Genomic DNA, 15,514 nt, shown 5'->3' on the forward strand with positions numbered 1-15,514 from the left:
GTCAGTTTGGTGTGACATAAGCATTGGGAGATCAAAATTGACAGTAAGGAGTGTGTTATAGGCCTAATCACTCTGATGAGTATAATAAGAAATTGTACAGAGAAATAAGCGTGGGCCAGTAAATCAGAGAGTCTTATAATGGGGGGATTTTAATTTCCCAGATACTGACTGGAATTTGTGGATTGGTCACTCACACACTAGCAAGCCTTTTGTGGATTTATTGGATGATTGTTTTCTACATCAGCATGTTCGGGAGGCAACTAGAGGGAGTAATACTCTTGATCTGATTATCAGTAGTAATTCTTCATGCATTAAGAATCTGCAGATAAACAAACCACTAGGTGGCAGTGATCACAGTGTGCTGAAGTGGGATTTACTCAAAGAGGTAACTACCATTAAGGGTAAAGAGATATTGTCAAATACTTGTAGATACTGGCCGTTTTGATAAAATCAAACATTACTTCCCAATAAGGGGTCATTTTTTTCCTCCCAAATCATTATTATTATTTTTTTTTTTTTTTAGCATTAGCAAGGGTACATGATGCAGGAAGCAAGCTTATATAGCATTAGCCAAAAAAAAACACACACAAACCCTTCTCATTTCACCCATCCACGCGCTCGAAATGTTTGTCTAGTTCTGCCTTGAGTCTGTTTAAGCTATCAACTTCTACAACGACAGACGGAGGTTTGTTCCAGCAATCAACCACCCGCTGGCTAAAGGCAAACTTCCGCACATCTATCCTTCAACTGTCTTTCCTTAAATTAAATTTATGCCCTCTCAGGTGATTATTCTGAGCAAGAGGAAGAATCCCATCAGCATTGACCATGCTCAAACCATTCAAGGTTTTATACACCTCAATCAGATCGCCCTGCAGATGCCTAGTCTCCAGACACTGTAATTTGCAAAATTTAAGCCTTTCTTCGTAAGAGTAACCCTTTGTTCCAGTCACTAATCTCATTGCCCTTCTCTGTACTCGTTCCAACAATTCTACATCTTTCTTAAAATGAATGTGTTATTTGGTTTTTAGGAGCATTAGCAACTAAGGTTATATTGCTCCGGGGATATGAGGTGGTCATTCCCTGACCTTTCCGCATCCTCCGTATTTGGTGGTGACGGGCTCGAACCCCCAGGCTTAAAATGAGGCCTACAGACCTGTATACAGTACTCAAGGTGTGGCCTGACCATTGCCTTATACAAGGGGATAATCACTTCCTTAAAAATTCCTGTATATCACTGAGAAGACACCACAAGCTACTCTTGCAGATAGTCTACACTGCTCAGAAAACTTCATATCTCCTGCACAATCACCCCAGGTCCTTTTAACTCTCTACCACTGTCAGTGTAGTACCACACAGTTGATACATTACTCTGGGGTTATTGCTTCCCATATGCAGTACTTTACATTTGTTAAGGTTAAACTTCAGTTGCCACCTCTTCGCCCATCTGCTGCAACAGGATCTTTTTTAGATCCTGTTGCAGCAGCGCACTGTCATTAGTGTCATCAACAACCCTGCCTACCTTTGTATTGTCTGCAAACTTGGGCATTAAGCCTGATATACCATCATCAATATCATTAATGAATACAGAAAACAACAATGGACTCAATACTTGGGGGCCTCCACTAATCACATTAGTCCACGAAGACCAGTGTCCACTGATTACCACTCTCTGTCTTCTCCCACTCAAACAACCCTTTATCCATAGCAGCAATTTGCCTCCAATGACACACTGCTCCAATTTGTGCATCAGTCTTCCACATGCAACAGTATCAAAAGCCTTTCTAAGATCCAAATACAGTCGATTCCGGTTATTTGAACCACTGATTAATCGGGGCAGCTGTTTATTTGGGGCAAATCATAAAAAAACAGATCCCAATCGAGAAAATAGCCAGGGTTTACTTAGCTTAATTGGGACAACGTGCCGTTTAATCAGGGCAAGAGATTACCCTACGATTGTCTCCGACTGTACTACATGGTTCGGTTGGATTTCTGGACGTCACAACTATAAAACAATTAGCAGTCACCTGTTTATTGGGCTTTTCTGTTAGTGCAATCTTTCATAAACGGAGAGTAAACTTGATCTTATTGAATTTGCGTTAATACCAACAGCTGGAATTCTGTGGGTTATTATGGCGAAATGTAATTACACTTCCATGGAAGCTTCAATCATATAAAAAAATTAATTTACAGAATCTTCTCTTCATTCCTATTTTTAAAGCTTCGTAACTTGTTACTCCGGTCTCACTTGCACGCATCGTGTTCTTTGTTATTGATTGCTTATCTTTTTACTGTTTTAAATTTTCACCCACACCCACAAATGTCAACTAGTTAGTATTTACATATTACAGTACATATTAATTATTCCGATTATCATGGATATTCTTCTGATTTTCGTGTATCATTTAATTTTTTTTTAATTGGTAAGGTAATAAAGGGTAAATTTGTGCTTAATATATTGTTACTTTTATAGCCTGTGGATAATATTCCTCCTATTTTCGCTAATTAGAATTAAAATTCAATTCACAAATGTGATCACAATGACCTGCGCTTACTAAACATCACATAGTGAATGGTATTTTACTACACAATGTGTACAGAAGGGATAGACAGGATAGGAAGGGAGGAGGTATTATGCTGTTAATTAAGAAAAACATAAAATCAAAAGAAGTGCATCCAGTTGATATAGAAAAACTGTGCATTGTTGAGTCAGTTTGGTGTGACATAAGCACTGGGAAAGGAAAAATAAGAGTAGGAGTGTGTTATAGACCTAATGACTCGAATGAGTACAATGAACAATTGTACAGAGAAATAGAGTGGGCTAGTAAATCAGAATGTCTTATAATGGGGGATTTTAACTTCCCAGATATTGACTGGAACTTGTGGGTTGGTCACTCACACAATAGAAAGACTTTTGTGGATCTTTTGGATGATTGTTTTCTGCAGCAGAATGTTCTGGAGGCAACCAGAGAGAGTAATACTCTTGATCTGGTTATCAGCAGTGATCATTCGTGTAATAAGAATTTGCAGATAAAGGAACCACTAGGTGGCAGTGATCACAGTGTACTGATGTGGGATTTACTTAAAGATATAATTACCATCAGGGGTAAAAAAGGAAAGGGTTTTTGCTTCCGTAAAGGTGAGTACAATGGTCTCAGAAAGTTTTTAAATTCTGTACAGTGGGATTAACTGACGATGTTACCAACAGCAAATTCTAAGTGGGAAGCATTCAAGGAATTAATTGTGGAAGCTACTAAAAATTTCATACCTATTAAGAAATATTGTTAAAGGTTTAGGCCTAAATGGTTGTCATATGAACTAATGAGAGTCGTGGCAAAGAAGAAAAATGCATGGGATGCAAATAAATTATCAGGCAACACAGTAGCCTATGGCAGATATAAGCTAGTCTGTAATCAAGTCACAAAGGAGGTTAAGCAGACGAAGGCAGATTACGAGAAATCTTTGGCAAAGGATGCTAAGAAAAACAGCAAAGATTTCTTTACTATAATAGCATAACCACTCTTCCTATCCTGTCTATCCTTTCTGTACACATTGTACTTCCCAAATTCCAGTTCTGCATTCCTTATATCTGTGTGACACCGTGTCTCTGATATCCGAACAATATCTGCCTTTGATGTTTTGAGCAATACCTCAAATTCAACAAATTTATTTACCAAACTCCTAGCATTGGTGTACATGCAAGTATACATGCACCTGTTTCTATTCTTAGCTACCCTAACACAACCCATGTGTTCACTTGTACCGCAACAACTCTCAGCAGTCTCCGAAATATCCTGCATCTTGTTTTGCAGGATGCTGCTCATTCCAATAGAAGCAGTGCAAGAATCACTTTCACCTCTGCCAGTGGCTACTGTTAATCTATTAGTCCTTGTATCCCCCCAAGCTAGCAGTTTTCCGACCCACCTAACACTGCCTCGATAGTATCAGCAAATATTTTTGCGCCCTTTCTATTTAAGTGTATTCCATCCCTGTAGAAGCAGTCTCTCCTGTTAACAAGTACAGACCAGACTGAAAAAAAAAAGTGTTTTCCCTTTTCAAAAGGGTGTTTTCGTTAATGAAATTGAAGTGGCCAGATGTCAGAAACAGAAGTCACCGAGAATTAATCGAGGCAGAGTTGCAGATTGCAACGAATTTCTCTTTTACATGTAAAGAGTTATTCCAGTATGTAAAACAAGATAAACAATTGTCTAAAAGGGTAAAACGTCAAAATGAGTACAATTAAAATATCAGACAATTTGAATTTTCTTGTATTTTTTAAAACTAATTTTATCGACAAAAATCTTCCCTTTTTTTTTTTTTAAGGAAGACCTGACAACCCTAACTACAAACAGATAGAAGTTTGTTCCAACTAGCACTGGCTAAAGGCAAATTTATGCACATTTATTCTACAATTGTCTTTCCTCAATTAGAATTTGTGTCTCCTCAGGTGAGCAATCTGAGCAAGAGGAAGAATCTCATCAGTATTGATCTTGCTTAACCTATTCCAGGCCTTGCCTCAATTAGATCACCTCGCAGATGCCTAGTCTCCAGATGCTGCTTGCAGAACTTAAGCCTTTCTTGGTGACAGCAGCCCTTTGTTCCAGCAGCTCTACATCCTTTCTAAAATGAGGCCTCCAGACCTATATGCAGTACTCAAGGTGGGGCCTGACCACTGCCTTATACAATCCCTCATGCCACCATGAGTTACTCTTGCCGCTTGTCTACACTGCTCAGAAAACTTAATATCTGACTGCACAATTACACCCAGGTCCTTTTCATTCTCCACTACTCTGAGTGTAGTACCACCCAGTTGATATGTTACTCTGGGGTTAGTGCTACCCATATGCAGTACTTTACATTTGTCAATGTTAAACTTCAGTTGCCACCTCTCAGCCCATCTTCTCAACTTTACCTGATCCTGTTGCAGTAGTGTACTATCAATACTGTCATTAACAACCTGGCCAACCTTCATATCGTCTGCAAACTTAGACATTAACCCTGATATACCTTCATCAATATCACTGATAAATACAGAACACAACAATGGGCCCAACACCGAACCCTGGGGACTCCACTATTAACATTAGTTCAAGAATATAATTTGTATAAAGTTCAATAAGTAGCCTGGGTATTGTTATACAATACCCAGGCCACTTATCGAACATTCACTTGCTTCAGATATGCCTTGCTGTGAAAGCTTATTTTCTTCTGGTAAAGAAATTTGTTTCTGTAGCTCATTACTTTCTTGCTATACTGCAACTTTCAATCCACATACTTCCAGCAGATAAGCTGTAAATGCAGTATAAATACAATTATGATACAGTGATGTACTAAATTTATGCAATACATTTAATTAGTTTATCATTTTATTTACAACTTAATTTAATTAGTTTATCATTTATAACTTTCTGCATAATTCTGTTAATAAAAATTATTAATTATAATAACTTTATGGCTGTACCTATTTGAAATCAGATAAACATAACAAAATAAGTATACCTTCATTTCAAAACCATTTTTTAACTAATAATTGGGTAATGAATATTGTAAATCTTACCTGTGGCAATTTAATATGTGAAATTAATAAATAAGGGAAAATGAAAGAACAATAATAGAAATTTCACTATCTAATTTTTAGTATATTTGTTTATGAATCTTTGAGGATATATATCCTAACTCCAATAACGTATATCCTAACTCTTGATTTTTTAAGGAGTCCTTATGTGCTGTAATGTAATAACTAGATCGTATGTATAGCTTAGCTTAATTTTCAGCACTCACCTCATAGTAATCCGCTTAGCTGGTGGAGACTTTTACCACATACATAGTGGTTATAGGATATATAACCACTATGTATGTGGTAAAACTCTCCACCAGCTAAGTGGATTACTATGAGGTGAGTGCTGAAAATTAAGCTAAGCTATACATACGATCTAATCATATATCCTAACTTGACGAGAATCAACCAAAAGAGCAATTTGGCTTTAGGACAGGATTCTCAATTATGGATCACCTTGACGTAATATCACAGCTAATGGAGAAAGCAAATGAGTATAAAACACCATTATGCTTGGCATTTGTGGATTATGAAAAGGCATTTGACTCCATATGGCATATGCAATGTTTCAGGCACTGGAAAGGCAAGGCATAGACACCCCATACATTATGATTTTGAAGAAAATATATGAGAAGCCAACCTCCTTTATTAGACTAGACAAAAACAGTAGAAAATTTAAAATTGAAAAAGGAGTTCGACAAGAAGACACAATATCTCCGAAGTTGTTTACTACTGCCCTTGAAGAAGCTTTCAGAAGATTAAACTGGTCGCAGAAAGGAGTTATTGGGAAGGGAGAGTACCCAAACCATTTACGATTTGCAGATGACATTATGATTATAAGCCACAATCTCAGAGAATTACACTAAAATCTTAATCAGTTATATAGAGTTAGTAAGGATTTTGGACTAAAGAGGAATATAGTTAAAACAAAAGTAATGATGAACAAGTATGCCACAGAAAGGGATATAATTATTGAAGGAGCAGTAATCGAAAAGGTGGATTCATATACTTATCTGGGACAAGTCATTAGCTGTAATAATGATAAATGGCTGGAAGTCAAGAGAAGAATAAATTTCGGATGGATAGCATTCAGGAAATATAGTCACAAACTGAGGAGCAATATCCCAATTTGTTTGAAATGTAAAATAATGAACCAAGGTATGCTCCCCACCATGACTTATGGAAGTGAAACTTGGGCACTCACCAAAAGAATGGAAGAGAAGCTGAAAACTACACAGCGAAGAATGGAACAAATTATATTAGGAATCAGACTGTTAGATAAGAAGAGAAACACGTGGATGAGGCACCAAACATGAATAAATTACATTCTTATCAAATTTAAAGAACTGAAATGGACTTGGGCAGGGCACATAGCTCAAAGACCTGATGAGAGATAGACTAAGAAAATAACAGAATGGTACCCAAGTGGAGCTAAAAGAAAACCTGGAAGACAACAATGGAGATGGACAGATAAAATTCACGAGTTTGTGAGTGGTAAATGGATGGCCATTGCACAAAACAGAAGGAACTGGAAAGTTGCTGGAGAGGCCTTCATCCTGCAGTGGATTGAAAAGGGCTGATGATGATGATCCTAACTTATATAAATTAGGAATTTTTTTAATTTTAGTATCATGTGTGAATTTTTTTTTCTGTAATATATAAACGTATTCAAAACATATGGATAGCTATGAAAAGTCACACAAAACCATAACTCTTTACGAATTCTCTGATCTACAGTATATTCTTTTTAACTGAACTATGTATTGCATGAGCACTTTATTAAAAATTATATTAAACTACCTCTACTGAAATAAAAACAAGCATTCACTTTATAAAAATGCTGTATTTTTATCTGAAGAATTTTATTTGTGAAATTGATAAAAATTTCCATTTGAACTCTAGCACTTTTGAAGTGCCATTGAAGTCTCCAACCTTAAAGATAACAAAACAAATTTCACATGGTAGATATAAAAAAAAAGTACATAGACACACATATATATATATATATGGAAGGGGGGAAAAATGCTACTAGGATGAATCAGCTAACAAAACCTGTTCTAACACATGTAGGTGTGGCTCAAGGTAAGAGGAATTAATACCTATTCAAACTTCAGAGGGTGTCCATGTCAGAACAAAAATATGTTGTCAACCTTAGAATATTTAAACGATACTGTATTTTAGATATGAAATGCAAATTTACATATGTCAATTAGCATATCATATTCATATAGCATAAATAATTATAAAATTATGAAAAAAAAAATTGGTGAAGAATGTACTGATTGTGCACATTTTTTCATACCAGTAACTAAATTTTGTTGTTACTGTAATATTACATTTTGCAGTTTTATAAAGTTTTTGCTGAAAACGTCTCCAGTCAGTACAGAGGACCATCTAATTTAATAAGGATTGAGTTCTTCTAAGTTCAAAAGAGATTTGATGTATTTTAATTTTCATGCTTTTAGTTCCACCCATTTTAAATTTCCCTTTCTAAACACATCAAGCCTTATGATCAGAAATGGAGGCAAGTCTAATGCAGTTATAGAAGCTTTAGCCAATTCTCTTATCTTCTAAGTTTATGCCAGCTCAGGGCAAGATATCTAAACTGAACCTGGAATATTTGGAAAAGAAAAACTACTACTGCAATGAAACTTCTGGGAGAGGCTAGAAGCATAACAAAATTAAAAAAAAATAAAAATAAGTCACTTTGCAGCAAAAAAAAAAAAAAAAAAAAGTCAGCAAAGTTTGCCCAAATAAAGAGAAATACTGTGCATCATATCATATTAAATTTAGACATACAGCCTAACAGAAATGAAAAAAATTAAAAAATACAGGCAAAGTAGGTGGATAGGATTTCACACTTAGAGGCAAGATTACAGAAATTTTTCACAGGCAGATCTTATGGAGAAGGATCAAAAGCAGAAAATAAGTAATTATAGTACAAAAAGTAAATAATTCAATTCATAAATGAAAGAAGGGATTGGCAGGTAGAAAGAAATCTACTGTATTTGCAGAAATACCTGTCAACTTTTAGAAAAGTAAATTTTCTAAACTTTTAATATAGAGCTACTTTTCTGCCAGAATACCATTCCAGAATGTTTGTTCCAAATTAACACTAATAATTAATGTATAATATTCAGTACAACAGGAAAATTATGCATGCCACTATGATTTTGAAATATGGAATAGACCATATTTCAAAATCATATTTTGTTCAGACATTTAGCACAGATTTTCTAAAGAAAATTACTGTACCACTATTACTACTGCTGCTTACATTGCATTGATTTCTAGGACCTTTTGTTTGCAAAAGGGAAAAAATAAAAAAATTATTAAAATAATATATTAACATTCATACATATGAAAGGGCAAAATGATTATTATTATTATATTATAAAGATAATTAATCAATGTTAATTACAAAACCAGGTATTGAAATTACAACACATTAAAAGATAGAATCTTTATTAAAATTTTGCTGACATTTACAGATATGCATACATTCAAAACATACAGATGTAGATGAGGAAATAGTTTGCAAATGCAAAATTCTAGCTATTTCTCCATAAACTGATTGGTATAAAATCTAATAAAGAAGCAGCAGTGGCATGATTAGCTTTCTTTGCTTTCTTCAGGAAACCTATATTGAATGTCTGTTCATAGTAAGGAACAATTTTAAAAATGAAAACATATTTCCATTATGCATTACTATGAAGAACAAAGAGGATGGGCAAAACAACTTTAGATATACTATCACACTCCAACGTTTCATCCTTTCCATAAACACTAGTTAACCAAAAACAGTCATTACCATAGCAGAAGGTAATGCTTTAGCATTACCTTCTGCTATGGTAATGACTGATCATTCATCAGATGAGCTTTGAATTGTGCCTAAACTTCACATATGGAATGGAAGAATATTTAAAACAATATAGTGCATCTCTTCAAACAACAACAACAACAAAAAAGTCAACGGATTATATTAGGAACCTACCTTTAAAACCTCTCCTCCCTACTGAAATACTAAAAGGGCAAGCAGTTTACATGACTGAAAACTTAATAGCTAGAGATAAGAGTTCAAACCCATATGCAAGACATCCCATATAAGATTTGACTCAAATCACAATATCAAGAAATATTGTCAAACAAAACAAAATAAAAACAGACGTAATGAGAGCTGTACATAACCTAAATCCAAATGCTTTTTATCCATTCTAAACATCACAATTCATTTAAAAAGCCCAAGTCCTCAAACTCAAATTAAACACCAAAATGTATAAAATTCTATGCTAAACCGTAATATCAAAATAGAGTGAAATTGAATAAAGCCACTTATATTACCTTTTAAAGCATAAAGAATTCTAAATGAAGTACTACATAAAAGAAATTTAATGTGAAAAGTGTAATTTCCTTTGCAGATTATTTCCATTTTTAAGAGATTATCAATTAACCCCAGGGGCTCACATCTGGTGAGTATGGGCTTGACACACCCAGGGTTCTGAGCTGGATATCATCATTCTTCTCTTTCTTGGCGATTCCTTTCTACTTCTCTCTCTTTCTCAGGGTAACTCGGGAATTTTTTTTGGCTGGTGCAGCATAAGCCACAGGGTTCCTTGCATCATACAGATAATAATAATAATATGGTGTTGCACTCTGATTATTACTAAATAATGCAAATTTCTTGGTCACATACACTACTTCTCTCAACAATCAAATTAAAAAATTGAATAAAAAGGAAATGACATAGATCCCATCTGGATATACATTGTACTATCATATCTGGATATACTATAATATTTCAACATTTCATCCTTTCAATAAACACTGTAGTTAACCAAAAACATCTTGCTTCAGCATTACCTTGGATAGAAACTGGATAGACCTCATCAACCTCGGGTGGATGAGATCTATCCAATTATAATAAAGGAGGTGGCAAAGGAAGTAATCAAACCCATAGCCATAATTATGAGAGCATCCCAGGACTCAGGGGAAGTCCCCACGGACTGGAGTTGTACAAATGTATCCCCAATTCACAAAAGGGGGGGGGGGGAATCAAAGGATGGCATGAGTAATTACAGACCTGTTAGCTTAACTTCTGTTCTGGAGAAAATAATGGAGTCACTGGTAAAAGAAGCATTGCAGGATCATCTAGACAAGACTGCAGTAATCATTCAGGCACAGCACAAGTTTGTTAAGGGAAAGTCCTGCCTGACGGATTTGATTGGATACTATGATGTGGTTATAAAGGAACTGGATGGAAAAAATAATTTTGATATCACATATGTGGATTTCAGGTAAGTCTTCATGGAATCCACCAGAGTTCGGTGTTGGGCCCACTGTTGTTTTGTATATTTATCAATGATATTGATGAAGGTATATCAGGCTTAATGTCCAAGTCTGCAGATGATACAAAGGTTGGCAGGGTTGTTAATGACAGTAATGGCAGTGTGCTACTGCAACAGGATCTAGAAAATTTGGGCAGATGGGCTGAGAAGTGGCAACTGAAGTTTAACTTTGACAAATGCAAATTACTGCATACGGGGTAGAAGTAACCCCCAGAGAAATATACTAACTGTGTGTTACTACACTTAGGGTGGTAGATAATGAAAAAGACCTGGGAGTGAATATTCAATCAGATATGAAGTTTTCTGAGCAGTGCAGACAGGCTGCCAGAGCAGCTCATGGTGTATTGTCAATGATATACAGGAATTTTGCTTGTAGGGAAAAGGAGGTGATTATCCCTTTGTATAAGGCAATGGTCAGGCCATGCCTCGAGTACTGCATACAAGTCTGGAGGCTTCATTTTAGAAAGGATGTAGAGTTGTTTGAGCAAGTACAGAGAAAGGCAACAAGATTGGTGAGGGGAACAAAGAGGTCCTCTTACCAAGAAAGGCTTAAGTTCTGCAAATTGCAGCATCTGTATACTAGGCACCTGCGAAATGATCTGACTGAGGTGTACAAGACCTTGGGTGGGTTGAGCAGGCTCAATTGTGATAGGATTCTTCCTCTGGGTCAGATTACGAACCTGAGGGGGCATGCATTCAAACTGATGAAAGACAGTTGTAAAATAGATGTGCAGAAATTTGCCTTTAGCCAGCAGGTAGTTGATTGCTGGAACAAACATCCCTCTGTCGTGGAAGTTGATAGCTTAAATAAATTAAAGGAGGAACTAGACAAACTTCTATAGGGAATGGATGTGTGAAATTTTTTTTTTGGCAGATGCTACATAAGCTTGCTTTCTTGCATCATATACCTCTACTAGTACTACTACTACTACATCATAATCATGAAGTGACAGTGCATTAATTGGTAGTTATCTCTTAACATGGAAAGATCCTGAAGTTAATTACCAAATTTTCTGTTTACAGCAGTCCTCAAAGAACATATGTGATAAATGAAAACTGATGCAGGCCTTTAATTCTCATACAAAGGGTCACAACATGCAAGTGAATACCATTATACAAATTATTGTTCCAAATCTGAAAGGCTGTAAATGTACATGCTCCCACAAGGTTACATGTGTTCAGGATCTAAGGAAACAATGAAAATGAATGGGGGAAATATCAGAATGGAAGTAATTAAAGGGACAACTGCACGTGTTTGTGATTCCGTGAAACCAGAAATGACAGAGAAATTGAACAAGGGAAAATAAAACAATTGAAAAGAAAGGAAAGAAGAGACATCCAGAAACAAAACAATGAAAATGAAAGCAAAAAACAGGGAACAGCTATCATTATGAATTTTTAAAAAAGTAGCATATAGTCAAAATGAAGAAGGGAAATCAATGCTCTCCTCAGGATGGCTATAGCCATCCTGAGGAGAGCATTGGAAGAAACTGGTGCAAGTGATCGTGATATAGACTGTTATACAATATTGAAAAATGTATAAACAGACTTTGTAGTGATAATTTAAAGCAATCTAAAATAAGTGACTTTTTAATAGTCATATTACGAAGTGTTATATTTAATTAATATGTATATTAATTAAGCTATATACATAAATAAAAATTTATTTTTACTTTGCTAACCTTTGGATAACATTCTTCCGATTTTCACGTATCATTTAGTTGGTAAGAAACTTTTGGTAATAAAGTAAATTTGTGCTTTATATCTTTATTTTTATAGCCTCTGGATAATATTTGTCAATTTTCGCTTATTATAATTGCCATTTATTATAATCAAAATTCAATTCTCTCTCTCTCTCTCTCTCTCTCTCTCTCTCAGGGTAACTTGGGAACTTTTTTTTTTTTTTTCTGGTGCAGCATAAGCCCCAGGCTTCCTTGCACCATATGGCTATTAATAATAATAATATAAACTAAATTCATATTTGGATCTGCCAAGCCATCCAGATTCATTATTTTATGTTAGGAAATAGGAGTGCGACTCATATTATCAAATACACTAGGCAAATATCACACTATTCAAATAGTAAAAGTAAATACAACAGCTATTGTGGAACATATCTGATTTTCATTTATATTAAATTATTGTCTCCATGGCATTTTAAGTTAAACTCTCTGCCATTAACATCATGAATCTGTGGAGGCAATCTATTTATTTTATTAAAATTATTATCTATAAACATAAATATATCATTTTGGCATATCAGCATTCAGAAAATAACAGAAATGCATATTTGAAATAAAATAAATAAAAAAAGTCATTTTCACATCAATTTTACAAAATTCACAAAAGCTGCAGATGTGCATTTATTAGGCATGTTTGCATATGTATGCTGCATCTACTGTCTTCATGTCCATCTGTTCATGCATAATAACTCTACTTCCAGTGGATGGATTTCCATGAAAATTTTACAATTGGCTTTTATATAAAAATTTACTGAACCAATCCAAATTTTATTAAAATTAGAGAAAGAGAAATCTGGACAATTATTATTATATTTTTCATGCATATTACATAGGCTGTACCATTTGCAGGTGATGCACTAGATACTGTTTGTTGCCATGCACCGATTGGAGGAATGAATTGGCAATATGGTCAACGTGCACAAAAGAAATTTTCTTGGTTCAAACTTATGAAGTGATTGCATTTTTGATAAATTCATTTTTTTGTTATCCATTTACTGAATGTATAAATTGTGAATTATTACTATTTACTTATTATAGTAATCACAGCAGAAACTTGAAATACATGTTGTTCTTCAACTGTTTTTATTAAAATAAAACACACTACAAAAATGTTAACTGATATTACAATCTTCAATACACGTTGCTACTTGTTTATTTTATTATATCATAGAAGGTCTCCAAGAAATACACGTTGCATTCCAATTTTTATTAAAAATCCAGGAGGAAATAAGTTTTATAAAGCACAGTGAATTTACTTGCAGTGATTTGAAAAGAATTACCTTTATATATTATTAATTGATTAATGAGAAATTAATCAGTAACAAAATAATTAGTTATTTACTTTTCATTTCTATTAATTACAGAAAAAGAAAAATGCACTTAATTTAAGAAACAAAAATTGAACATGCCTGAAATGCAATGCACCATGTAATATTATCTAATTTGTATTGTATGATAGTAAGACTCAGTCATAGGAAGGACACAGGTTAGTAGTATAGGCCAAAATTACACTTGTACCCCCTTCCTGTGAGTACATGTGAGTGAACTGTAATTGCCTAATGCATAAGAGAGACACTGAAATAAGTGTCTCTTCTGTATATTATTTTGCTCCAAATCTCCAGATTAACCCACAGGCCTTATGATTAGCCCATTAGCCTATGATTTAATATGGCTTTCTGGTACGTGCTGGACAGACTCAGAAAAGAAAAACATTAAGATATACTAGTTCCTTCAAGTGAAAGATGACTGAATCATGAAATAAGATACAGATAGAAACAATAAAAAAAAAAAATAATAAAAAAACTATACATATTTATGGTCTTGACTGTCCTCAGAAAATTTTAGTACATCTGTTACTCAGGCCATAATGCACCAGTTCTTTATATTAATCCAGTTCATAATGGTTTTGTATGTCTGTAAAAGCACATTGTATGAACTAAAAAACCCTACAACTAATGGGGAGTCCTACTTCCTCTTTCTGAGATAAGCTAATTACAACCTTGATTAAAGAGATCTTTTATTAAAGAGATATCCAGAGAAAAAAAATTTTTTTTTTTTTTTTTTTTTTTCAGATAAGATTTGTTGATATTGAAGATATTATTTCTTTATAGTACTGTATCCAAAATAGTCTCAATGAAGAATTAAATTTTTAAGTGCATCATTTTAAATTACTGCTTGCCTTTTAATCATGCCCAGCACAAAAATTATCCCAGGTCTTTCCAAACAAGTGGAGAAACTACTATTCTCTTTCAAGTGAAAAGTGGAGAAACTACTATATTTCCACAGAGTATATTTATGGCCAAAAAACATATATATCAGCAAACTTTTAAAAACTGAAAAATAGAAGGCTGTAAGCTGAAATCTGGCATTAATCAGAACATTCTAGCCAGATATAATTCTGGGGTGTTCTAAAGCATTCCTAGGCTTTTCATACAAAATTAAAAATAGATAAATTTATTCAATTTATGTCAAGTATGTAACTGCAGTTATGCTCAACAAATTAAAAGTAACCTAATGTTTTTTTACAAACAAATTCTCTTTAAAAAGTGAAACAGTTATGTACAGTATATAATCCTGGTAATTTGCTGCACTGTTAATTTTGCCTTTTTTTTTTTTTTTTGCGTAACTTTCATTGATTTATACAGTAGAACTTTTAACTCCTTTAATTTTCTCAGTGATGAATTACCAAGATCATACTATATTTAAAATACCCTAACAAGGTAACAAGCACAACTACAATAGACAACACAGAACAAATTACCCACATGGTAACAATGTGCACTAACTCCACCTGAGATATTAAAAAAAAAAAAAAAAAAAAAGATATAAAAAGTCCAAATATATTTCTTCACCCTAATGTTGCTAATATACGC

At 34.2% G+C, this 15,514-nt stretch overlaps 1 protein-coding gene across 4 annotated transcripts in view; it reads right to left on the reverse strand.

Annotated features, from left to right (window-relative positions):
* The window catches only part of LOC150078048 (heat shock 70 kDa protein 4L-like), a 215,676-nt gene that overhangs the window by 185,123 nt on the left and 15,039 nt on the right, over nt 1–15,514 (reverse strand). The gene's annotated exons all lie outside the window — the stretch shown is intronic.

This window comes from Mastigoproctus giganteus, chromosome 11, assembly GCF_048544385.1.
Source record: "Mastigoproctus giganteus isolate SK-2022 chromosome 11, ASM4854438v1, whole genome shotgun sequence".
In the NCBI taxonomy this organism is placed as follows: Eukaryota; Metazoa; Arthropoda; class Arachnida; order Uropygi; family Thelyphonidae; genus Mastigoproctus; species Mastigoproctus giganteus.